At 45.6% G+C, this 25977-nt stretch overlaps 1 protein-coding gene across 18 annotated transcripts in view; it reads left to right on the forward strand.

Annotated features, from left to right (window-relative positions):
- FHIT (fragile histidine triad diadenosine triphosphatase) overlaps positions 1–25087 on the forward strand; it is a 1535374-nt gene extending 1510287 nt beyond the window's left edge. For 12 of the 18 annotated variants that reach the window (XM_044933638.1, XM_044933642.1, XM_044933643.1 and 9 more), the window contains one exon: positions 24779–25087. The gene's annotated coding sequence lies outside the window, so the exon portion shown is untranslated. Of the gene's footprint in view, positions 1–1310; positions 1350–12073; positions 12439–24778 lie in introns of those variants that run through there. The other 6 variants (XM_044933651.1, XR_006547283.1, XM_044933653.1 and 3 more) reach the window with 3 other exon arrangements.
- The last annotated feature ends 890 nt before the right edge of the window (positions 25088–25977 follow it).

Here is a 25977-nt window from a genome sequence, read left to right on the forward strand (position 1 = left end):
ACTTTCTAGTCTGAATTTGTTTTGTTTTTTTTTTCCCCCTTTCTGGCTTTCTTATGTAACAGGCACTTCCAGGGTGAAGGGGGAATGCTGCAGGCTCTTCCTGAGGCTTGCTCAGTTGTAGGATTCTGTCTTACAGTGTGTTTCCTAGACTGTTTAAAAGAATTTAAACTTCATAGCTGAGTTTCTGGAATGCTTTGCTTTGTCAGCTTTTGCTTCTGTCTTGCCTTGGGGCCTAACATCGCCTGTCTTCCAGGTGAATCAACTTGCCTTGTAAGTCTTTTCAGAAAGATATTCCCCTTAACTTGTTACACAAACTATTGCCAGAGAGCCTGTGGGCTTCTGAATGAACTCACAGTAATATCTCTCTTTAAGGATGTTTGGCTACAGACCAAACAAATCACCTTCAGTTTTCCCAGCAGCCAGATGTGGGAAGTGGAAATGGGAGGGAGGCCAAAGAGCACAGGATGAGTAACTTGGAGTCGAGGGACTAAACATAGGCCTAAGATTTCACCACCTGGAGAAGGGAATGGCAAACCACTTCCATATTCTTGCCTTGAGAACCCCATGAACATTATGAAAAAGCAAAAAGATATGACACCAGAAGGTGAGCCTCCTGGCTCGGGAGGTGTCCAGTATGCTACTGGGAAAAAGCAGAGCTACAGAGGGTGACATGGTTTGGATGGCATCATGGACTCAATGGACCTGAGTTTGAGCAAGCTCCGGGAGGCAGTGATGGACAGGGAGGCCTGGCGTGCTGCAGTCCATGGGGTTGCAAAGAGTCAGACACGACTGAGTGAACAGCAACACAGATTTTGCCAAGGGCATCACCTCCAATAGTACGAGAGAGAGACCGGGTATCGTTCTCTTTAGAGACAAAGGGGAAAGGAAACGTTCCTTTCAGGAAACCTGATCATGGGGTTGGTTAATCTTTGATACCCTCTCTCCTCCCTTTTCAAAATGCATGGATGCACAAATGTTTCTACAGTGTTAAGGGGTTCATGGAACTTTCTGAAGTTGGTTAATAAATAGGGCTGTCCTGCAAGACATGGACATACCTAGACTTCACGACAGTATCTGAAATCCAGATATCCTTGTCCTCTCCAGGCTTTCCTGAGTATTCCCTCATCAGCAAGTCAGTGTCAGGCAGAGCCAGTCTGCAGACCCTGGTGCTGCTCACTCTGCACGACCGCACATTTCACAGCACACAGGGAGGCAGGGACGGCAGGGCTCAGCTCCGAAATGGATGATTACCACCACCGTTACTGAGACTTGATAGACAACATAGGTTCTCTTATTATCCCTCCTTGCAGGTGATGACAAGACTCAGTGATGCTAAGCGCTATTGCAAGGTAATGGCTAGTAAGTGGTGGAGCTCAGATCTGCATGCAGACAGCCCCACCTCCAAGGGCTTTCCCTTCATCTCTTACTGTTCACCTTGAGTAGAAGACCCTGTGGCTCCAGTCAGCACTGCCACCCTCCCCCAGCTCTCCTATATCTTCCAAGTTGTGTCTTAAGCCTCTTCTCCTGGTCTGCTGGCCTCCCTGGTTCCTCCGTGAGGACGTCCCTCCCCTGCTGGACTTTGTTACCATTACTGTCAATCCCAGCCACTCGGGTACCTGCCTCCCTGGTCACGCTGCAACCAGGCCACGGGAACCCCAGTGGGTTGAAGCAACTACTTCACTCTGCTTGAAAGGTGTTCCACACTGTGCTGACTCCTGCCTGGGCTGTCTGCCCCCTTTTCTCTACCATTTGACCCCCTGCCTAAGTCATGGGACCTTGGGCATGTAAGTGTCTCACCAATTTCATTTCTTCCCATCTTGGCATGCTTTTTTCAATCTTTGTGTACTGCTTACTATTTACCTGATTCACTTTTAAAAATTCAGTTTATCTTAAACTTTATATCTTAGCCATAAGAGAAATAAATATTACTTATTACTTATCATTAGAAGTTAAGCATAAAAATAAATATGAAATAGTGCTGATAAATTCCATCTCTGCACAGCTGCTTGCCTGGAGCTACCAGACTGAGGTTCTTTCTCTTCTTTGTTAAGCTGAGAGGCTGGTCATCCTTAGAGAGGGTAGCACCAAACCAAGACTCTCCATTTGCCCTAATCAAAAGGATTTAAAAGAGAATTACCTACAGAGGGGTTTCATGTACATCCGCTAAAATGATCTTAGACCAGTGATGTCCCTCTTGGGAAAACAGCAGTAGAGGTCAGAGTCCAAACCTGGGCAAAGCTGACTCTAGACCTGTTCCTACCCCTGAGCTAGTGCTTCCTGAGTCTCTCACCCAGCACGGGGAGGAGACAAGTGCATGGGAGAAGCCGGAGTGAGCTTCCCTGGGGATGAGAAGTGGAGGACTCCAGGCAGGAAGCCCTGCTCCACACCCCACGGCCCCCCACAGGCACCCTCAGTCTCTGGGCCGATTGGATCTGTTGTTTGCCACTCATCTGCCTTAGTGGCCAGCATCCTGCAGAGCAGCATGTGCAGCCTTCTGCTCGGAGATGCCCCAGCTAGGAAACGGGACTGTGACCAGCAACCACCCTCTGCGTAGTGTCTGGTGTGGGAAAACCTAGCAAGCCCTCAGTAAGTAACCAACCCTGTTCTACAGCGTCCTTATGCAGAGGCCCGGATTAATCCTCAGCCTGACCACCACACGACCACAGAGACAAACATTCCCAAACTAGAAACTGTGTCCTCTGCCTCTTGAAACCACCATAGTGCCAACATGGGCTTAGTTGTGCAGAAGGCTTTTCCTGATCTTTCCATATACCCCTGAGGGATGCCTTGGTGTTTTGGCCACTCTGAATCCTTGGCTGAGCAGAAGAGTGGCTGCTAGTTGGCAGTTGCTTAAGCAATAGTACAAAGCAGATGCTGCCTTCAGCACTCAGAGGAAGAGCCAGCAACAGCCTAGGGGTTGTGGATGAAGCCGTGGTGGCCTCACTGTCCACATGACAGATCCCTGGTGAGGTCAGCAATCCTCTGGCTCTCGAATTCAGCATGTGCCCTCTGCTTAGGTGAATTTATGCATCGCCTCCCCGCACAGGGCTGAGTTCCTGGGAAGGTGTTTTGCGACGGCTTTTAGTCTTTGTTCTAAATCACATTAGATGGCAGTGGATCTGCATTTTTTATCTAACTTTGCATTCCTTCCTGAAGTGAAGTGAAAGTCGCTCAGTCGTGTCTGAGACTGTTTGCGACCCCATGGACTATACAGTCCATGGAACTCTCCAGGCCAGAATACTAGAGTGGATAGCCTTTCACTTCTCCAGGGGATCTTCCCAACCCAGGGATCAAACCCAGGTCTCCCGCATTGCAGGCAGATTCTTTACCAGCTAGGCCACCAGTGAAACCCTTCCTGGAACACAGTTTCACAGTTTTTTTTCTTTTTAAATTTCCCTCTAGGTATTTAATTCTTGGGTTGGCTGCCTCTACACACCATTGTATATTATCACTTCCTGTCCCCACTCCTGCCTCATGATGGAATTAAGTGGGGTGTGTTGTTTGTAAAATCTGCAAGCATCGCCCCGACTCTGATAGCAAGTCAGAGTGGAGCGGGTCTCCACACCCTGTTGTGTCAGCAGAGATCTTCTGTAATTCATCAAACCCTCCTCTGTGCACACCATTATTTCGTAGATAATTGGCTGCCTCTCATTTACTCAGAACAGAGCCCTGCAATTGCAAAGCAACTGAGTCAGCCCAAAACGGCATGATTAGTAGCTACAGAAACACTGTCAAAGCAAAATCTGGACACTAGAATTTTTGAAAAATCACCATAATTTCAGCCACTGGACCACACATATCATATCATATACTCATGGACAGTCGAGGTGGACAAGAAAGGACAGGTTTACTTACTGAGTACATGTTCTGATCACTCAATTGTACCTTTTGAAATTGACCCCATCCACTTAGAAAAAATCTCCGCCTCCTCCACGAGGGTGTCCTCTCAGCTCTCCAGCCTCCCATGAAAAAGACCCAAGGAGCAGGTCAGACTACTCCTATTTCCTTGTGGAGGAGGAAGAGTAACTTCAGCTCCTTGGCCAATTCAGTGCTAAACCTTCGAGGTAAGCCCCATGTTGGGGCATCATCAATACCAGCAAAAGTCGTTGCCATCACTCTTTCAGCCCATCCCCAAATTGATACTTGAAGAGAGTAAGAGATGCCGCCTTGCCCTACTGATACTTTAGTATGATGTTCTAAATCTCTTTAGATAAAGGATCCATCACCTTAAGTAAAGCAAGAAAAGATAGTTTAGTTTGCTTTTTCTTCCTCTGCTGTGCATGTTTCTACTGAATTATGCTGCCTCTCCCTTCCTTCTGTGTGGAGTATATTTACAGAACCAAATTTCAGTAGCAAGGACTTTAAAATTCAGTTATTTGGATTAGCTAATATAAATCAAGTCCCTATGGTCTAAACTGGGAGTAATAAACCATAGAATCATAGAGACTTTAGAAATAGTAAAATCTACTATCCCATTAAAGAACACTGAGCACCGGAAATTGATGCTTTCAAACTGTGGTGCTAGAGAAGACTCTTGAGAGTCCCTTGGACTGCAAAGAGATCAAACCAGTAAGTCCGAGAGGAAATCAGTCCTGAATATTCACTGAAAAGACTGATGCTGAAACTGAAGCTCCAATACTTTGGCCACCTGATGCACAGAGCTGACTCAACAAAAAAGACCCTGATGCCAGGAAAGAGTGAGGGTAGGAGGAAAAGGGGGAAACAGAGGATGAGATGGTTGGATGGCATCACTGATTCAATGGACATGAGTTTGAGCAAGTTCCAGGAGATGGTGAAGGACAGGGAAGCCTGGCGTGCTGCAGTCCGTGGGGTCACAAAGAGCTGGACAACTGAGTGACCGAGCAACAACATCCCATTAAATAATTTTATCATAACTCCAAGGAAAAACCATTTAGTTATACTTTAACCCTCCCTTTTAGAAACATTCTTTGAAATAAGTCCACCTCATAGTTCCAAAATGGGTTTTTAGTTCAGTTTCATTATTTTTAAAATGTTTTACCAAGATCTAGCTTTCTATAAAATATACCCAATAGTTCAGGCAGAAGCTTTCCAGGCCTCTAAGGGCTAAAGAATCTACAGAAATGTTCATCTGAGGTTTAATTTAACTGTTCATAGAAATGACTCCTGTCCATAGTCAATTTTAACCCTTCTGAATCTTGGAACTACACGATCCATCAGCACAGAGTCCTTTTCAGAACACTGCAGTACAAATGCCAAAAGGAACTTTTTCAAGTTTCAAGCCTTACTTGTATCTTGTGAGATGATAAAGTCTATCATCACCATCATCCTTATCCTCATCTCATTTCCAGAAATGGATGATTTATCACATGTCAATCTGCATAGTCCCATAAGGCCAAAACCTTCTACAAATATCTACCCACTCCCAAGACTCTTCTTTGTCTACTTGCTTCTCTCTTCTCTTCTACTTTTCGCATTTTGTCTTTGTCTTTGCTGTAAAGGAAGGTGAGAGAGCACAGAAGACCCTCCAAGAGGTGATGGGGGTTAATATGAAGAAAAGCTATGAAAATTCACCTGAATCATCTTTGACTCATCATTTAATAATAGCTAATATTTACACAATTCACTCCATCCTATGCCTAGAATGTCCCTCAGCCACCTCTTCTATAGGAAATGCTCCATTATTCTGACATTCCACCGGCACTAACTAAGTTATCATGTGGGCTCGCAAAATCATGTCGGCTCACAACCAATTAATTCAGGATATGCTAGCAAAAGCAGCTCTAAATTGTGCTCCTTCTGGATTTATTTCCTCTCTGAGGATCCAAAAGACACTGCAGTATGTTCTACTATCTCCGGTTTATAAAGAGTGGTGAGCCATGAAAACTGCGAGGGCCCATCGGCTATGCCAATGTGTAGATGCGTTATGTTCCCTCTGATTTCTATTACACTTTAGAGATAATAAATTATGGAAATGTTTGAGTGGTAAGAAATTAGTTCAAGAAGTAATTAAAGAATAAGACCTGTAGGGCAGGCTGTTTTGAGACCACCAAGAAAAAAGTGTGACTTCCATTTCTATTACTAAACAGACCAGACCCAGACACTGAATTAATGGGATTCTGATGTGTTAGTCCCATTCGATTCCTGGAAGAAGCAAAGAAAAAACTACCTCTGGAAGAAAATAATACCATCCAAAATCTTAAATTATTTCTATAAATATTTTCAAATGAAATGTCCAATAGTACATATGCACACACAACTTATGAGGAGGCAATTTAATATAAACAAGGTTAGAATCACCAGGCAGCCATTAAAATAAATCTGTTTGCTTTCTTTTGGAATGAAAAGGCCTAGATTATGCCCCCCTCAAAAAAAATTCCGCAGAAAGCTAGAATCTATTAAAAATACAGAGATGATGTGAAAAAGAACCAAATAGAAATTCTGTAACTGAAAAATACAGTAACTTGGTGAATGAATTTAGCAGCCTGAGTTTGGCAGGCAAGAAGAGATTTAGTGAACTTACAGATGAGCCATGAAAATACAGCATCTGGTCCCATCATTTCATCTCAAATAGACGGGGGAAAAAGTGGAAAAACAGTGACAGATTTCATTTTCTTGGACTCTAAAATCACTGCAAATGGTGACTGCGGCCATGAAATTAAAAGATGCTTCCTCCTTAGAAGAAAAGCTATGACAAACCTAGACAGCATATTAAAAAGCAGAGACATCACTTTGCCAACAAAGGTCCATATCGTCAAAACTATGGTTTTTCCAGTAGTCATGTATGGATGTAAGAGTTGGACCATAAAGAAGGCCAAGCATCAAAGAATTGATGCTTTCTTCTACCTGTGGTGTTGGAGAAGACTCTTGAGAGTCACTTGAACAGCAAGGAGACCACACCACGTAATCCTAAAGGAAATCAACCCTGAATATTCATTGGAAGGTGCTGAAGCTCCAATATTTGGCCACCTGATGTGAAGAGCTGACTTGTTGGAAAAGGCCCTGATGCTGGGAAAGATTGAGGGTAGGAGGAGAAGGGGATGACAGAGGATGAGATAGTTGGGTGGCATCAACAACTCAGTGATCATGAGTTTGGGCAAGCTCCAGGAGATGGTGAAGGACAGAGAAGCCTGGCATGCTGCAGCCCATGGGGTCGCACAGAGTCAGACACAACTTAGCAACTGGACAACAACAAAATGAAAATATCCCTAAAGAACCATGAAGAGATGAAAGGAGAGTGGCAAAAATATGAGAGGTCAGAAGTATAGAATATACTGAGAAAGTCTAATGGATATGCACAATTCCAAAATAGAATTCTAGTGGAAGATATACTTAAATAGATAGTAGCTGAGAATTTTTCAAGTCACCAATCCAAAAATTCAAGAACACTCCAAACCCAGAGTGGGGGTGTAGAATGCACACCTAGGCACATCATGGTACAACTGCAGAAAATCAAAGAGTAGTTTGTTAGATTTAATAGTAAGAAGGAAAAAAAAAAAAAGCTTACTTTCCAAGGAGCAATAATTAGACAAAGGCAACAGCTTCCTGGGTGGCACGAGTGGTAAAGAACCTGCCTGCCAATGCAGAAGATGTAAGACACGGGGGTTTGATCTCTGGGTCAGGAAGATCCCTTGGAGGCAGGCGTGGCAACCCACTCCATATTCCTGCTTGGAAAGTATACTTAAATGTATAAGTATGTCCCCTCTGGGTCGTCACGGAGTGCCGAGCGGAGCTCCCCGCCAGCTGCTTTACACACAGAAGCACATATATGGCAGTGTTACTGCCCCAGTCCGCCCCCCACTCCCCTACCCCTGCTGTGTCCATATGTCCGCTCTCTACTTCTGTCTCTATTTTTGCCTTACAAATAGTCATCTGTACCCTTTTTAAAATATTCTGTATGTATGTGTTAATGTACATATCTGTTTTTCTGACTGACTTTACTCTGATTTTCTGGTCACTACAAATGACCCAGTTTCATTCCTTTTAGTGGCCAAGTACTATTCTATTGTATATGTGCACCACATCTTCTTGATCCATTCCACTGTTGATGGACATTTAGGTTGCTTTCATGTCCTGGCTATTGTAAATAGAGCCGCAACGAACATTGTGGTGCATGTATCTCTTTGAATTATAGTTTCCTCAGAGTATATGCCCAGTAGTGGGATTGCTGGGTCATATGGTACTTCTACTTTTAGTTTTTTAAGGAACCTCCATAGTGTTCCCCATAGTAGCCGCATCAATTTACATTCCCACTGCCAGTGCAAGAGGGTTCTCTTTTTCCCATATCTAGAGGGGATAATTTTCTTTTTGATTATGACTCTTATGCATTTATTGGGAAAAAAGCTAAAAGTTATGCTAAATGCTAAACATCTTCCTGGTTATTGCACTCATTAACAAGGAGAAGAGCATATAATGAATAATCTTGGGCCAATAAACTTGAAGGTTGGATTTAAATTCATATTTCTATTTTACCCAAAGTGACACAAAGTGAAAAATAAAATATGAATAGTTTGATAACTATTACAGAACTCAATAGTCAGAAAAGACTCTAATGCTGGGAAAGACTGAAAGCAGGAGAAGGGTACGACAGAGGATGAGATGGTTGGATGGCATCACTGACTCAAGGGGCAGGAGTTTGAGCAAGCTCTGGGAGTTGGTGATGGACAGGGAAGCCTGGAGTGCTGCAGTCCATGGGGTCGCAAAGAGTCAGACACGTCTGAGCGACTGAACTGAAAGAACCCAAACCTGAACTAAAACCCATCCCACAAAGATAGTGTTAGGCCCAGACAACTGTGCTGGTGAATTCTACCACACAATGAAGACAGAAGAATCTAAGTAAGATTTTCAGTGAGAATCTTATGACTGCTGGAACAAATTCTGGCAGAGAAAAGGAAAAAAAAAAAGAAAATCTCTCCCAATTTTCAATTTGTTATATGAGTTGCCTTACACACGAACCTGACAAGAACATAACAGAAAGCAATTGTAGACTAATTGCACGTGGAAACATGGATGTTAATCTAATGGCTTAGATTAACCTCAGAAACCAAATACCAAACAGATACCTTATGGGTAGATAGACAGGCATACAGATAAACTGCATGTGTGTGTGCACAGTCTATGAAAAGGATGAGACATTATGACCAATGCAACGTGTTTCATATCTTATGCCTTTCACCAGGCTAATAAAGAATAAACGATACAAGCATCTCAGTAGATGCTGGGAAAGAAAAGACAGAAGCCAACCTCAAACTTAATAAATATAAAAGTTCTAGAAAAACTTGATCTAGGAAGGGATTTATAGTTAAGGATGAAATGTTGAACACTATTCATCTGAGATTACAAATGTGATAAAAATATTCGCCATTAGCCCTGCTGTTTCACAGACTACACAAGGTCTCAGCTAGTGCAGTAAAGCAAGAGCCATAAGTAAAAACTTAGAAGGATTAAAAAGGAAAGAATAAAACTGCTGTTGCTCATAGACAAAATGATACATGCAGAACGTTCCAAAGAATGTACTGAGAGATGATTAAAATTAACCAGAAAGCTTAGCAAGGCCTCTATTAAGTTCTGAATTTCTCAGCTACTGTTGTAGCTCAGCCTGCCATAACAAAATGCCATAGACTGGGTAGCTTAAATGAAAGATAATTATTCCTCACAGTGCTGGAGGCTGGAAGTCTAAGATAAGGGTGCCAATCCATCTGGGTTCTGGCAAGAGCCCTCCTCCTGGTCTGCAGCCGGCCACCTGCTGACTGTGTCCTCATGTGAGGAAGAGAGTGAACTTCAATTTCACTCTTCTTAAAAGTACACAAAGCCCATCATGGGGCCTCTACCTCATCCACACCCCATCACCTCCTAAAGGCCCTGTGTCCTATTACATTGGGAGTTAGAGCTTCAACCTGTGAATTTTGGAAGGACACAATCCATAACAGCCACACAGAAAATGAAAAAGATTAAAGTTGGCTTAGATTAATCTCAGAAACCAAATACCAAAAAATAAGAAAATTTATGGAAGTTTCTAGGTAGAAAACCATAAAATGTTACTAAGAACCATTACTGAGGAATTAAATAAATGGAGATAAGAGTGACTCAATTTTATAAAGACTCAAGTCTTCTCAGATTTACCTATAAATTCAGTGCTACTCACATCAAAATTCCTGTAATTTTTGTTGGTGGTAATGGGTTTCTTTTTTTTTTTTTTTTCTTTTTTTGTAAAGATTTAAAAGTTAATTCTAAAATGCTTATGGAAATGTAGCCTGAGACTATTAAAAAAAAAAAAAAAAAGACAGAAGCACAGGAGGGCTTACTCTAAAGGATACTGACTTGTCACAGGGCTACAAAAGCTACAACTGCATGATGTTGGAAAAAGGATAGACAGACTGATGAAACAAGACAGAAAGCCCAGAAACAGATCCAGGTATATGCGAACACTTGATATAAGACAAAACTGACACCCAAGAACTATAGGGAAAGGAAAATCTTCCCAATAAATCATTCTGGAAAAATTGGATATCCATGTAGAAAACCCATGAAACTATATCCCACCTCACACCATTTGCAAAAGTCAATTCCAGGTAGATTATAGTTCAAAGTCTGAAGTGCAGCTTTAGAAGGGAATATAGGAAAATATTCTCATGGTCATGCTATAGGGAAAGACTTTTTAAATAGGATACAAAAGCATTATTATAAAAAAGATGGATAAACTGGACTACATTCAAGTTAATTTTGTTTATCAAAATACCATTAAGAGAGAGTACGAATGAAAAGTGCAAGATACAGAGTGGGAGCAGGTGTTTGCCACATTATGAACAATGAAGGGCCAGTAGCCATAAGACAGTATTGTTTAAGAAAAAGAAAAAAATGTATAAGCCACTTAGAGAAAGTCAACAGCCCAGTAGAAACTACAAAACCATTTGAATATGCACTTTGTAGAAAATTGGTTTTGGACTGGCCAATAATCTTTAGTCATCAAGGAAACGTAGTTTAAACACAATGAAATACCACTGTATACCCACAATAGCCAAAATGTTACATGACTGACAATAGCAAGTGTCTGCAAGAATGTAGAACAGAAACACAAAAGAAGACATACTGCGTGACTGTGTTCAAATCAAGTTCACAAACAGGCAAAACTGAATTATAGTGTTTAGAGATACATTCATTTAGGGAGTAAAATTATAAAGGAAAGCTAAGACTCCATCACCATAAAAATCAGTCCAGTGGTTATCTTTGTGGAGGAGGCAAGAAGGAGCCTGTGATTCAGAAGAGGAGTGTGGGCTGGAAGGGTAGAAGGGCTGGCAGTGTTCTATTCCTTGTCACGGTGGTGGCAAAACACGTTTGCTTTATATTAATTCTATAAGATATATATATATATATATATATATATAAGTATATATAGTGTGTGTGTGTGTGTGTGTGTGTGAGTATAAACACTTTTCTGCATATGTTATATTTCACAGTTACTGTTAGTCATTAAGTCATGTCTGACTCTTTGGGACCCCATGGACTACAGCCCACCAGGCTCCTCTGTCCATGGGATTCTCCAGACAAGGATACTGGAGTGGATTGCCATTCTCTTCTCCAGGGATCTTCCCAACTCAGGGATTGAACCCGAGTCTCCTGCATTGCAGGTGGATTCTTTACCATCTGAGTCACCAGGGAAGCCCATATTTCAATGGTAAAAAAAGGGCTATATATAAATCAGATACATGAAAAATTTTGAGTTAAGGAGAAAAGAAAAGGCAGGAAGAGATTGACTCTAATGTATGGTCTAACTGCTGGCTGGATATTCAGCTATTCCAGAATAAGTTTAAACAGAAAAGAACAGTTGTTGCATATAATCTTCACAGACACTTTGCTCCTGAAACAGAGCAGGGTTATATGCTCCACCCTGCCCCCCTCAACCCCATATCCTCAGCCTGCCTTTTGTCTGTGAAGAAAACTTTAGCCAAAGAATAAGTTTAATCAGAAATGAGAAAATACTGAAACAAAAGAAAACAGTCAAACAGCTCAAAACAATAATAGTTTAGTCTGTAAACAGTCAGGAGCCTTTAGTTCCTCCAGTGCTATAGATAAAATTCTGTGAGCTGTCTTACAGATATTGAAACCCCCACCAGGGGGAAGAAGTTAACTACACGATGACCGGACTGTAGCCATGACATAAGCTGCCACAGTTCCAAGAACTGGCCTCAAGGAAATGGAAACAAACTGACCCTGGAACTGAAGATTAACTGTACTTTAGACAATCGAGATGACGCTGAGCAGACCACCCATGACCAACGTCAACATGACTGCCAGAGCTAACTGTACTGTTTCTGCATGTAGCCCCCTCCCTCTGTCTATAAAAGCTCTTGTCCACTGCTCGTCACTGGGGGTTGCAGGGGACGGGGAGTCAGCCTTTGGATAGGAGCCCGCCCCCAGGTTGCCAGCCTCCAAAATAAAGCAAAGTTTCCTTTCCACCAACCTGGCCTCTTTATTGGCTTTTGAGCAGCGAGCAGCCAGACCCTACATTCAGTTACATTACTGCATCTGAGTCCGTTCTCCTCTCGGCCACCCTCCCAGACTTGAAGGGACCACACTGGCCTAGAAGATCATCATTTCAGGAGCTGAGCCGGAAAAACCAGCACTGATGCTGCTTCATTTTTCATGATCCTTGATGATCCCACTTATGGCGATCTCATTATGGGCAAGTTACATGAAGCACTTCACAGGTTTTATCTCAGTGAAATCCCACAGCCGTCCTCTAGTATCGTCCCAGTGTTCAGATGTAGAAACTGAAGCTTAAGATTGCTCTGGGACTTTTCCCAGGACTCCCAGATTATACATAGAGAGTTAGGGCCACCCAGACCGTCTGACTCTGGAGCCTGCACTTAACACTAAAATTGGTGGTTTAGGAAACCACCTGGAACCTACCTTTCCTGGAACTTCAGGAAAAGTACCAGTATTTGGTGATTTCTGTGCTGGGGGCTTTGTGTAGGTCACTTTATCCACTTATCACAACCACCCTGCCAAAGAGACAATGCTGCCCTGTCCCCTTGGCAACAACAGTTATGGACTGAATATTTGCCTGGAAGATACAACTGCATTTGATGAAGAGGAGTGGATCACAGTTACTCAACCCTGGACCATAATGCACAACATGCTGTATTTTGGGGATCAGTGAGGACTCCCAAGGGCTCCATTCAAGACCTACAGGTTCGTTTTCTTTAGAGATAGGGGGTTTTCACCAAGGGTCTGTAATTAGCCCTTGGATTTCAAAACATTTAGAAAACTGTTGAGAGGTCAAGCAGAAAATAGGACAGGTGTAGCAGACATGGGACTTGGTAGCTGCCAGTCTCATCCAGAAAGCACAGCTGTAGGTGCTGTGTTGACCAGTTAGCCAAGGCAGCTTCTCTGCCATGTGGTGTGTGGACTCAGGGGTGATATGGACTAGACTTCAGGCTTCTGGCAGTCATCTTGCTCCTCATTTGGAAAAGCAATGCAGGAGAAGCCTCCAGAGGAAAGGGAGACAAAAGATAAACCGAGGAGAGGAATTCTCACAGCAACTGAGAACACACGTGACTGCACTCTGAGCAAGTCGGCAGTGCATTGTCAACCCTACCTGGGGTCAAATCCATTTCCCTCCCTTATCCCATTGTGATGTAGTTGACTTGGTGTCAATCCTGTCTCACCTCCCATGCCCACAGACAATTACATGCCCTCCGAGAGCCACCCCCATGGTCTAGGATTAGCCAATCAATTTTAATGCATCTTTAAGAGATTTTTCCAAGTGTGCAAGTCAGTGCATAAGATGATAGATCACGTAATAATTAAAGCATTAAAAGAGCCCAATTGAGGATTCTCTTTCTGCCAGCAGATATCTTTAGGTCAAGAAGGGCTATAAAAACCGGCAGATCATTTTCATTCCTTTAAGACAGGCAAAAAAATGACTTAGAATGCAATTAGATGTTCTTAGCAATTTTCCTCTGCTAGAGCTCCATACCATATTCCAGTGGGGCTCCAAAAAAAATAGTACAGAACTGTGGACATTCTGAGCTGCAAGCTGATGGGGTGGTATTGTTTTGGAGAAATGAAAGCCCGTGATATTGCAAGAGTCATTTTTTAAATTAGAAATGATAAGCCAGAGTCACAGAGAGCTATGGGAAAGAGGAGCATTCTAACAGGCAGAATGCCAGTCTGGGCCACTCAGGGCTCCTCTCAGAACTCTGTCCCCTCTCTTATCTCTCTGTGACTCCTGCAAATTCCAGAGTTATCAATTTGAACAAGGAATATGTGCAATGAAGTGCATCAGCATTTATCTGTGACACCCCTATCAAGAGTTTGCTCTATTACTCTCTTTTTAAGGGTCTCTTATCTATTGGGGCAGTTCGTTGGTTTTTTTTTCCTTTAAGTTTGAAGATATTGTTTGTGGTTAATTTTTATTTCTTTAATCTTTCAAAAGAATCATACTTAATGGAAATGAAAAGTAGTGTAAGAGTTTAACAGAAAATTATTTTCAGTAAAGCCTAAGAATTCCTCTCATTATGGGTGAGGTTTCATGATACTGCAGTTAAAAATATACCTTCTTTATACAGACTATTTTAACTGTTGACTGTGACTCTTAAAATGCACATCTATACCCTCAATCAGGGTTCCCATGGTGGCTCAGCGATAAAGAATCCACCTGCCAATGTAGCCTGAGCCAGGAAGATCCCCTGGAGAAGGAAATGGCAACTCACTCCAGTATTCTTGCCTGGGAAATCCCATGGACAGCGGAGCTTGGCGGATGGTGGTCCATGGGGACACAAAAGAATCAGACATGACTTAGCAACTAAAATTACAACAACATACCCTCAAACTCATCCAAGGTCATAAAAAAAGAACAAACATATTAAAATAGTAAATCTGTTAAGATTGCAATCCTTTTAATGGGCCATCAGGTCATGTTCCTTCCCCATACTTTGTAAAGCCAGCCAGCCAGGCCTAATCACAGTGGGCCGTATAGGCCATAGCCAGTGACATAGGATAAAATCCAGTCTCATGGCCCCAACTCTTCCCCATACTCTTGCTTCCAGCTTTCCTGCTTCCTTGCTCTTATGAGGTTCTATCACAGAAGCTCCCACCTCAGGGCCCTGGCATTTTTTGGCCCCCATGCCTGGAATTCTTTTCTTTTCTTCTTCCGTTCAGTATTCAACTCAAACGTCCACCCACTCAGAAGGGCCTTCCTCAGGTGCCCAATCTCAAGCAGAGCCCCGTTTCCTCCTTAAACTTGCCTCATTTTTCTTCACAGTGCTCAGCGTCACCGGTCATCATATTATAGACTCATTGGTTTGTCTGTATCTTCCACTAGCAAGCAAGTGTCTGAGGACAGGGCCATTGTCTTTGGCTTTTAAAACAGCCCCTGGCATCTCATGGGTGCTCAGAAACACTGAGTGAATGAATGAGCGACAATAGTTCTGTAGCTTCTAGACCTTTCTCTGAACCAGGTACTATGCTAAGTGCTTCACTTGTATCATCTTCAGTCCTTATAACAATTCTGTGACATAGATGCTGTTTTCCTGTTTTGTAGATGATGGAACTGAGGCCCGGATGGGCAAAGTAATTTGATAAAGATAACACATCTAATAAGTCAGAGACCTAACTTGAGTGCAGCGCCCAGGTGCTTAAATACTAAATCAACTCTGTAGACATTCCCAGGGCTCCCCTTGCCCTCTGACCGGCTTCCCCATGTTTCTAGAGCCTGGGCTCTGGGCTACTGTCTCAGAGCTGTGCTGACCAAGAGGATGAGAATGTGAGCTACACATGTCCTTTGACATTTTCCAGAAACCAGATTAAGGACTGCTGCTGCTAAGTCGATTCAGTCGTGTCCGACCCTGTGCGACCCCATAGATGGCAGCCCACCAGGCTCCCCCGTCCCTGGGATTCTCCAGGCAAGAACACTGGAGTGGGTTGCCATTTCCTTCTCCAGTGCATGCATGCATGCTAAGTCGCTTCAGTCGAGTCCAACTCTGTGCGACCCCATGGACAGCAGCCCACCAGGCTCCTCCATCCACAGGATTCTCTAGACAAGAATACTGGAGTGGGTTGCCATTTCCTTCTCTGAGGTTAAGGACAAATTAGTGTTAATACCGGAGAAGGCAATGGCATCCCACTCCAGTTCTCTTGCCTGGAAAATCCCATGGATGGAGTAGCCTGGTGGGCTGCAGTCCATGGGGTCGCTAAGAGTTGGGCACGACTGAGCGACTTCACTTTCACTTTTCACTTTCGTGCATTGGAGAAGGAAATGGCAACCCACTCCAGTGTTCTTGCCTGGAGAATCCCAGGGATGGGGGAGCCTGGTGGGCTGCCGTCTATGGGGTCACACAGAGTCGGACACGACTGAAGCGACTTAGCAGCAGCAGCAGCAGCAGCAGCAGTGTTAATACATTTACCCCATATATCCAAATATTATCATTTCACTATCCTAATAATATAAAAAATCATAATACGAAAATTACATAAGTATAAAAAAAAATGTGGTGTTTTATGTTCTTTGAGTCAGTCTCTGAAGGCCGGTAGATATCTGTTTCCCCAGCCTCCATTCGGACAAGCCACATCTGTCAGGGCTCGTTAGCCATGTGGGCCTGCTGCTGCCACCACGTTGGACACTGCAGTGTTGAGAAGGGGCTGATCTCTGCAGTTAAGCGGGTCTGGGTCCAGTCCCACTTAATGTGTGACCTCGTTCCAGCTGTGAACTGGGGCTGTAATATCCACCCCACGGGACTTATGGGAAGATTAAAGGAGTTTTCCACACATAGGTCTTCATACCCCTGAGCACAGCAGCTGGCCAGCTGACACCCTGGATGGATGGGTTTCCCTCCCACCTAGGAAAGAGCAGCCTTGGGGTCCCTCCCCTCACTCCAGTTGAGCCTCCTGAGCCTCTGTCCCCACTGTCTGCTAGGGTGGGGAGGTCTGCAGTAGGAGGGACAGAGTAGGGGAGACAGGCCCCAAGCTGAGGCCTCGTCCCCTGGACCATCCCGCTGAGCTCTGGAGTAGAGCTGAGCCTTCTAGCCCTCGTGCAGGGGGCCCTGCATATGCCCTCCCACCCTCAGGGGGTCTTGTCCTGGACTAAATGGCCCTTAAATCCCCAAAGTGAGCGATCAGCTCTATCAGAGGCGCAGAAAGCTTCCATCTCTACTGAGAAAAATCAGAGATTGCATCTTTGGGCTGGAAGGGACTTTAAAGAACATATAAGTCAACCTGTTGTTTTACAAAGGAAGAGACCGTGGCCTGGAGATCGGCTGTCAGCTGCCCGGGTGCACACAGTGATGCACAGGATTACAACCCGACCCTCTGTACTTACAGTCCATCTGAACATACACAGTGGTGGAGCCACACAGATGCACCCGTGCGGGCGGCTGGCGCCTGTCTGGGCCGCGTCATCTTTGTCTTTTCATCATCTGCATTCTACTCTCAGCACTAGACCCTCAGGAGACGCGGGGTAGTGGGCAATGGCCTCTGTTCCCTACACCCTGCAGTGGTGTCTTCTTCAAGGGTTTTGAACCCTTGCTCTTTGGGTGCCATATACAACTTGCATGCAATGCAGTTCTTTGTGAGTAACAGGTAAACCATAACCTATTTGACCATCAGTTTCTCAGCAGTACAACATTAAACACGTCATCTCTGTTTTTGGTGAGAGGTTTTGCTTGGGGTTATAGACTTTCATCCATTCACCTAAGGATTTTTTTTTTTTTTTTTTTTTGGATTGTAATCTCAGCTCACACACAAGGCAAAGGCAACAGAGTTCTATCAACCTCAGTACCTTTTAAAGGTGGAAAGGAAAAAAAAAAATAATAACCCCATTAGTCTGTTAAATGTGCTGAACCCCGACAGATTCTCACTGTGACAATTCTTGAGTGTTTGTCTGTAATCCCTCAGCAAATACACCTTTTATTCAACTATGGAGTCGTAGACACTCCAGACGCAAGTGCCACTAATTAAATAACACACTCAGCAAACCCTCAGAGCCATTCATTACCCAAGGTGTCCTGCTCCATGCTCGGCTGGAAAATTCTCTTCTAACGGGAGCGCACAACTAGAGTGGAGGAGAATGCTGAAGGAAGGTGACCCTCAAAAGCACTATAAGAAGCAGTCCCTGCCAGACAGAGTAAATGAAACAGCACGCAGGCCTCCTAGCTTTGCCTTTGCCCCTCAGAGGGTTTCAAGGGAGGGAATGTGTTTCACATTGTAGGGACTTTCTTTCTCAAAATTAGTTTCTTTCATGAAAGATGGAAGTAAATATAAAGTAATCCTTTTTCATTTCGACTTGAGTCTTGGGGAAAGGTAATATCAAGCTGCAGATTTAGAGACAAATAAAGAAGCCGGTTCTTCATAAACTCTGTCTGGATGAGAAAGCCTTTTAGGGAGAGCCTTTCAAGGCACAGATACAAGGAGGTGATGTCTATGGACCAAAGAGGGGAGAGAAAAGCCTTACTACCTTCAAGCGGGACATGAGAACCTGCCCAGAGAGTAGCAAGCATTGCCTAGGGCTGGGTTCACCAAGCCTGGAAGTGGGTGTAGTCTCGTTTGCCAAGACAGGATGGGATCAAAGTGGTGACCAGCCGTGCGGGGCTGCAGAGTCACTCACAGCCACGAGCGCTGGCATCGTGTTTCTTGCATATTCACTGTCCTTGGCGTTTGACTTATCCCTTCAGAGAGCAAAGTGACAATGCTGAGCCTGTGGCCACTCAGCCTGGGGGTGGGCCTGGCCTCGCCGCAGGGCAGAGAGAGGTCTGCCCCTCCCCTCCTGAGGGGGCTGGCCACATGGTGCCCGGGCTGCTTTCTGTACCCGCTTCGAGATGACAAACACACAGGACTGGGAAACAGACCTCCCCGCACCCTGTTTAGAGGGAAGTTAATTAACACCCTCTAGTAGTAGGAAGCTGTTATTAATCCTCAGAGGGACAATTTTGAGTGAGAAAACGTGCTGGAATCGCCCTGCTCTCTCGAGTCTGTCCCCACATCTCTGGGTTTCCAGCGCCTGCACTTGGGTGGAGTAACCCCTTCCTGCCTCCAGGCAGAAGGACAATTGCATCACCTCGGTTACTAATCAGAGCTGCTCTCTGATCCTTGTCCCTTTTCCCCCAGCTTCTTCTTTACCTACACGCTGTAAGAGATTGCCATCAGCGGCTCTTGTGGTCCAATTTCTCAGACCAAGTTTATTAAGAAAAAATCTGAGAAGCAGGTGTTGGTGTGCCTTCTCTTGGAAAGTTGCTCACCTTGTTTTCAGTATGAGTGGGATGACTGTCCATGCCTGTCTGCCCCGTACACAGGCCTGCTACAAACCAAGAGCTACTTTTATAACAGAGAACTGTCACAGAGGAATTTTATGTTAGTGTCTCATGGCTTTGTTTTGAGCATGAGTGTAGTTATTTTGTTGTTGTTGTTTTTTATTGCAAGATATTTGCTTTACAGTATCGTGCTGGTTTCTGCCATACATCAACATGAATCCGCCACAGGTATATCTGTCCCCTCCCTCTTAAACCTCCCTCCCATTTCCCACCCCTCTAGGGAGTCACAGAGCTCTGGGTTGAGCTCCCTGTGTCACAGAGCAGCATTCCCACTGGCGATCTGTGTTACACAGGGTAAGGAATGCTTCCACGCTGCTCTCTCCACTTGTCCCAGCCTCTCCTTCCTCACTGTGTCTGCAAGTCTATCCTCTATGTCTGCCTCTCCACTGCTGCCCTGCAATTAGGCTCATCAGGACTTTTTTGCTAGATCCCACACACATGTGTTAATATACAGTATTTGTCTTTGTTTTAAAACCATTTCTGCGTCAGCTTTGGGAAGGAAGGAAAATGAGTTCATTCATTCATTATTTGAGGCAAGAGGCATTACTTTTGATGGACAATACTTGCCCTGCACATGTGGCTCTGCTAAGAAAGCAGAGGACAGACAACCAGAGTAGAGGCTGAATATTTGCCACGGACGCCTCCTGAAACTTGTTTCCAGTACCTACATGGCTTTGGGGCTTTCAGAGCATTCTATTGGGAGCACACTTTGGAACTGGCCTGAAGGCTTCATGCCCAGTAATTCCCTGCCAGAGAACTAGGCCACACTCTAGACAGATCAGAGTCTCTGAGGGTGGAGGGGAGGCCTGGCAGTGTTTAGACCTCCCCAGGGCATTCCCACAGAGCAGCACAGGGGAGAAACAGTATCCTAAAGAAAGATGACAGAGGATTGCATTTTTATGGTCCCAAATGTTCCCTTCACACTCTACCCAATTAGAATGAAATTAAAAGACTCTTGCTCCTTGGAAGAAAAGCTATGACAAACTTACACTGCATATTAAAAACCTGAGACATCATCTTGCCTAAAAAGGTCCATATAGTCAAAGCTGAAATGGCAACCCACTCCAGTATTCTCGCCTGGAGAATCCCATGGACAAAGGAGCCTGGCAGGCTACAGTCCATGGGATTGCAAGAGTAGGACATGACTTAGCAACTAAACCTAAATCACCATGGTTTTTCCAGCAGTCATGTATGGATATAAGGGTTGGACTATAAAGAAGGCTGAGCGCTGAAGAATTAATGGTTTCAAACTGTGGCGCTGGAGAAGACTCTTGAGAGTCCCTTGGATAGCACAGAGATCAAAATGGTCAATCCTAAAGGAGATCAACCCTGAATATTCATTGGAAGGACTGAAGCTGAAGGTTCAATACTTTGGCCACCTGATGTGAAGAGCCAACTCACAGGAAAAGACCCTGATGCTGGGAAAGACTGAAGGCAGGAGAAGGGGATGACAGAGGACGAGATGGTTGGATGGCATCACCGACTCAATGCACATGAGTTTGAGCAAACTCCAGGAGATGGTGAAGGACAGGGAGGCCTGCCTTGCTGCAGTTCATGGGGTCACAAAGAGTATGACACAACTCAGTGACTGAACAGCAAACAAAGACAACCAGTTAGGTCACCTGGGGGCAGCTCCCATCCAGGTTCCTCTTTAGAAAGAGAGATAGTGATCTGTTCTCTTAGTTTCAAAGCAGAAAGCCCGTCTCTCTTGGCCTTCTAGGATGCAGGAGGGATGGGGTCAAGAGGGAGGAGCCTCCTTTACTGACACAGTAAGACGAGGTTGACTTGAACACACACACACAGAGGTTGGATCTGTTTAAAACAAAGGATTCTGCCTTTTTTGTGTGTGTGAAAAGAGACTTTATGGAGCCTGGTGACTCCCACATATTAAGGGGAAGTCGGGAGTGATTCATTCAGACCCCAGCTGGGATCCCTTGACCCCCTGCACTCACCCTGCACTCACTCAGTCACGACAACAAACTGCAGATGGATTCTAGAGACTCTCCTGAAGCTTTCAGGGAGAGATGGGTGAAGAGCCCACAGCAGGTCTTACTCAAAACCTAACTGAGGCCTTCCCTGGTGGCTCGGTGGTGAAGAATCCGCCTGCCAGTGCAGAAGACTTGGCTTTGATCCCTTATCTGGGAAGATCTCACACGCCACGTAGCAACTAAGCCCATGCACCACAGCTACTGAGCCTGTGTTCTAAAGCCTGTGCTTCACAGCAAGAGAAGCCACAGCAACGAGAAGCCCACACACCACAAGTAAAGAAAAGCCCTTGCAGCAACAAAGACCCAGCAAAGCCAAAAATAAATAAATAAATAAAATTATATGTATATAAACTTACTCAAATTTTCTCCATCAGACTAGTTTACTTCCCTTCCTAATTCAAAGGTCCCCTCCCCAAATATCTCTTCTACCATCCAGGGCCACAGGGCCTCCCTTCTGCCGTCACTCCCTGCTTTGCAAAACCAAGCCCTGCCCTGACTTTGGTGATGTCACCGCTTCCTCCTCCTCGTGGGGGAGGGGACATTCTCAGCTCATCTGCCCTGTGCTTCTTAGGAATGCAGAAATATTTGAAAGGCACGTGTTCATGGGAAAGATCAGTCAAACTTCAGACATTCTGGGCTCCTGTTCTCGGAACTCCAGAAGCCCCCGTTTTCTGGACTGCTCACCTGGCACCTGATGACCTGCTGTCTTGCCTCCCCCCGGGTGAGGTGGTTCCCCAAAGGAGCTGGGAACACTCTGAGGATCTCATTATTCACGTCTGCACCCTCCTGAGAACCTCCCTCACGCTTCAGTATACACCTTTGTTGATATGCCCATATAAACACCGAAAACACCACCGTCTAAAGGTGAGATCAAAAGGGAAGTGGAGACACAAAGGGCGCTGATGTGTGAGGTCCGACCAGAGGATGGCGCGGGGCGAGTACGTCGCCCGCACGCACCCTCTTCGACAATGAGGCTGACTCTCCCTGTGTATCTGAGCGCTGACTTCCACTTGCTTTGGTGTTTCCTGGGTCCCTGCTGCCTGGTGGCCCTGACCAGCAGCTCCATCCAGAGCATGCACAGCGGTGAGGACGACCGAGGCTCACAGCGGCGGGCCCATCCGACGTGCCAGCACTGCGCTGAGCACCTGTGTGTGTTCCCCCTCATTCCTCCCCATCACCCCACCACGCACGCGTCATGCCGCCTGGAGACACGCAGCCAGGAAATGACACGCCCCACGTCTCAAAGTTCAGCCTGCTCACTCGCTGTCTCTGGCATGAGAAGTGGACCCTGTGCCCCACGAGCTTCCAGACGAGTAGGAGACAAGGAGCTGCTGAAGACAGAGCCTCAAGCGGCCAGGCGGACTGTGTGAGCGCCACGTTTGTGAACAGGATACGTGCAGGAGGCGTCGGAAGTGCACGGACAGGAAGCCTGCTCGGGAAGGGACACAGGCATCCAGGGAGGGGCAGCAGTCACAGGGCTGGCGCTGGGAAGGGCGGGCGAAGGAAATAACACGGGGCCGCGCTGTTCCAGAGACAAAAATAAAACCGAGGGAAACTTCTAGGACATAAATCTGCCCTGGACAGGCAAGGCGGAGGAAGAGAAAGGGTACATCCATTTCCAGGCCTGCACAGGTGCCTCTGACTCTAAGTCAGTAATTGTTCAAGGACCAGGGTGATGATGAATGACCGGGAGATGACCCATGTGTCCCGGCGAGATGGGCGGCGCTGGGAACCACTGGGGAGGATCCAAGTGTCAGACAACAGGGAGACAAGCCCCCTTCTGCGGGGTCGGGAAGGGTGCAAATGGATGGATACCCGCCTCACTCACAGACATCGGGACCTGGGGAGGCGGTGAGTGTACCCTGAGCTAAAATATGAAGGCCGAAGCGGAAGTGACTGTGCTGCTGTGTTCTGGATCCCAGAAGGGAGCTGATGTGATTCCAAAGGAATGCCCTGCCTGCCCTTTGCTCTCTGCCCCTCTCACAAACTTGCAGAAAATGTATAGCGCTGGACCCCCTAACAACTCACTCCGTGAGGCTGAAGTGGGTGCTGGTGTGTCATTTCCGGTGGGTTGAATGGGCCTGTATTGAGCATATCCTTGAAGTAGACGCTGGAGTTGGCCGGCAGCTAGGCCTTTGCACCTAGGCCTCCCACGTGTTGTACTCAAAGCCATAAATAGCAAACAGGAAAGGAAAAGCTATGTAAATCTTCACTCAGGTCTCTGGAAAACCCCAAGGGGAAGTCTCTTTGCACTTCTGAAAAATGTTTCTCAAAATCTCTTCATCTATCACATCTGTGGTAGCTGCCCCAACATGTCCTAAGAGCCCCTTTCTTTCAGCCTCCCTCAAACTATGGAATCTAGGCTGTAAAATTCTCCTCTTTCTTCCCTTCTTACTTAAATTTCTGTTTCCTGGAATGGTCTGCCCTTTCCAATGTCCTTCAAGCAAGCAGTCCCAGCTAGTCTGACTCCTGACCACACCCATGTTCATTTAAGTCGCTCAGTCGTGTCTGACTCTCTTCGACCCCATGAATCGCAGCATGCCAGGCCTCCCTGTCCATCACCAACTCCCAGAGTTCCCTCAAACTCATGTCCATTGAGTTGGTGATGCCATCCAACCATCTCATCCTCTGTCGTCCCCTTATCCTCCTGCCCTCAATCTTTCCCAGCATCAGGGTCTTTTCAAATGAGTCAGGTCTTTGCATCAGGTGGCCAAAGTATTGGAGTTTCAGCTTCAACATCAGTCCTTCCATGTAATAACCATGTAACTAATCACAGTAACTAAGGCCCAGAAGCCGAGGCTCCAACAAGTTCTCCTCCAGGGTGAAGAGGGTGTCAGAGCTGTGAAATGCATTTCTGTGACCTAGGAATAAGATGAGAGGGCTTCCTCCAACTTTCCTTCTTTATAAGTATTACTCATTTGCATTAGGCCCAGCCTAAATCCTTCAGGTAACTCGCCTTGCAGCAAAGCTGATTCCGCACACTACAGACGTACAAGCTCAAGAATTCCCCAGTCCGGGGGCAGATGCCTTAGACTCATATGGAAAACTTGTTAACAAGCACAGATTCTTGGCCTTCTCTCCACACCTGCTAATTCAGAATGTGGACAGACTGGGGAAATCTGTGTTTTTAACAAGCTTCCTGGGTACTCGTGATTAAAGGCTCCGCTTGGGAGTCTCTTCTGACCTAATTCAAGGTCTGAATTTAGTTCATTTGCTATGTAAGATGTGTGTCCAGAAAACAAATTAAGAGACTATGCAGCTGACCCCTGGGGCCTGGGTTGTGGACAGAAAGCATAGAGCATGTGGGGATCCAGGGAGCATGGCATTAGCAGGGCTGGAGTCCGCCCACACCCCATCATATACCTGCATATGCGTGGCTTCAAGTAGCATGTTAATGGCCATCTGAGAAATCGGCAGTGAGCAAACTTACCTTGTGTTTATTGCCATGATTTTAAAAATGCTATTTGTTCTCACTAAATGTCTGGTTTTATGTCCTGTCATTTCTAGGCACGGAAGGAACGGGAACAAATCCCCAGGCATAAGGAAACAGGCCTCATGCTTCAGGGCCCTGCGGCCTTGGAAATGCAGCTAAGCAAACTTTATTACATCCTACAATTCGACAGCCTTTTGGAAAGCATTTTATTATGCTTGTGGAAGCCAACGGGGTTATGTTTCAATCACCATGACTGACAGGCTGCCTTCAAGACCACAGCACCCACTTGCCCTTCCATACTTCCTCAGCTACGTACTTAGAATAGAACTTTTCTGACTTGTCCCTTGGCCTGGATGGGAAATAAAAATGCTAGTTAAAATATTTATCTTGCGTGTTGGCTAACTGAAAAATCTGACGTTTGGGGACCTCACAAATGAGCATATTGATCGCTCAGACCCGCCGTGCTTCCTGTAAACCAAAGGTCTGCTAAGGCTGAGAGAAGATTTAGAGAGTTTCCGCAGAGGAAAGTAAGATAATAGGAGGAGGAATGTACACCCTTCCCTTGGTTATATTCTCTTCTTGCCTTGGGTGCTGAGAGACAGAGCTGACAGAGCCTAAGGAGGCAAAATCAGCTTCAGGACACTGATCAATATGGTTCGTGCAGATCGGACTCCTTGGTCTGGGCGCTGGAGTGGCGGGAACACAAGGAAAAGAATGGGAAGGTTCTCAGTGTTGGTATAGGAAGCACGCCCCTTGCCCATGACAGTCAGTTTCTTCAAGGAAGGACGACAGAAGCAGGCCCTTTCTTTCCTCTGGCAGATTAATAAAACAGGGGATTAGAGTTTATAGAGGAAAAGAAAACATACCAGTAGCACTGCTACAAGGAACCAAAGGCAGGATTTTTCTTCTTCACGAAAAGCCTCCTTGAGAATCTCTTGGCTTACGGACTGCTCTGACCGCGACGCCATCCGCAGTGCGGTGTGAATGTTTCCTGTGACTTGTGACAGATTCACCCCAAACCAGGCAGCTTAGAACAGCAGAAGTGTGCCCGTCCCAGCTGTGGGGGCCAGACGTCCACAGTCCTGCCAGGCTGGGCTCCCCCAGAGGCTCTGGGAGTCTCTCTGCAGAGGTTCCGCTGGCAGCCTCGGAGTTCCTTGGCCTCACCCTCGTCTCACCTCTCTCTCACACCCGCTGTTGTTCTCTGTGTGTCTCCCCTCTGTGCCTCTCTTATAAGGACACTTGACATTGGACTCAGAGCCCACTCGGGTAATCC

The sequence above is a fragment of the Bubalus bubalis genome, chromosome 21, assembly GCF_019923935.1.
Source record: "Bubalus bubalis isolate 160015118507 breed Murrah chromosome 21, NDDB_SH_1, whole genome shotgun sequence".
Lineage (NCBI taxonomy): Eukaryota > Metazoa > Chordata > Mammalia > Artiodactyla > Bovidae > Bubalus > Bubalus bubalis.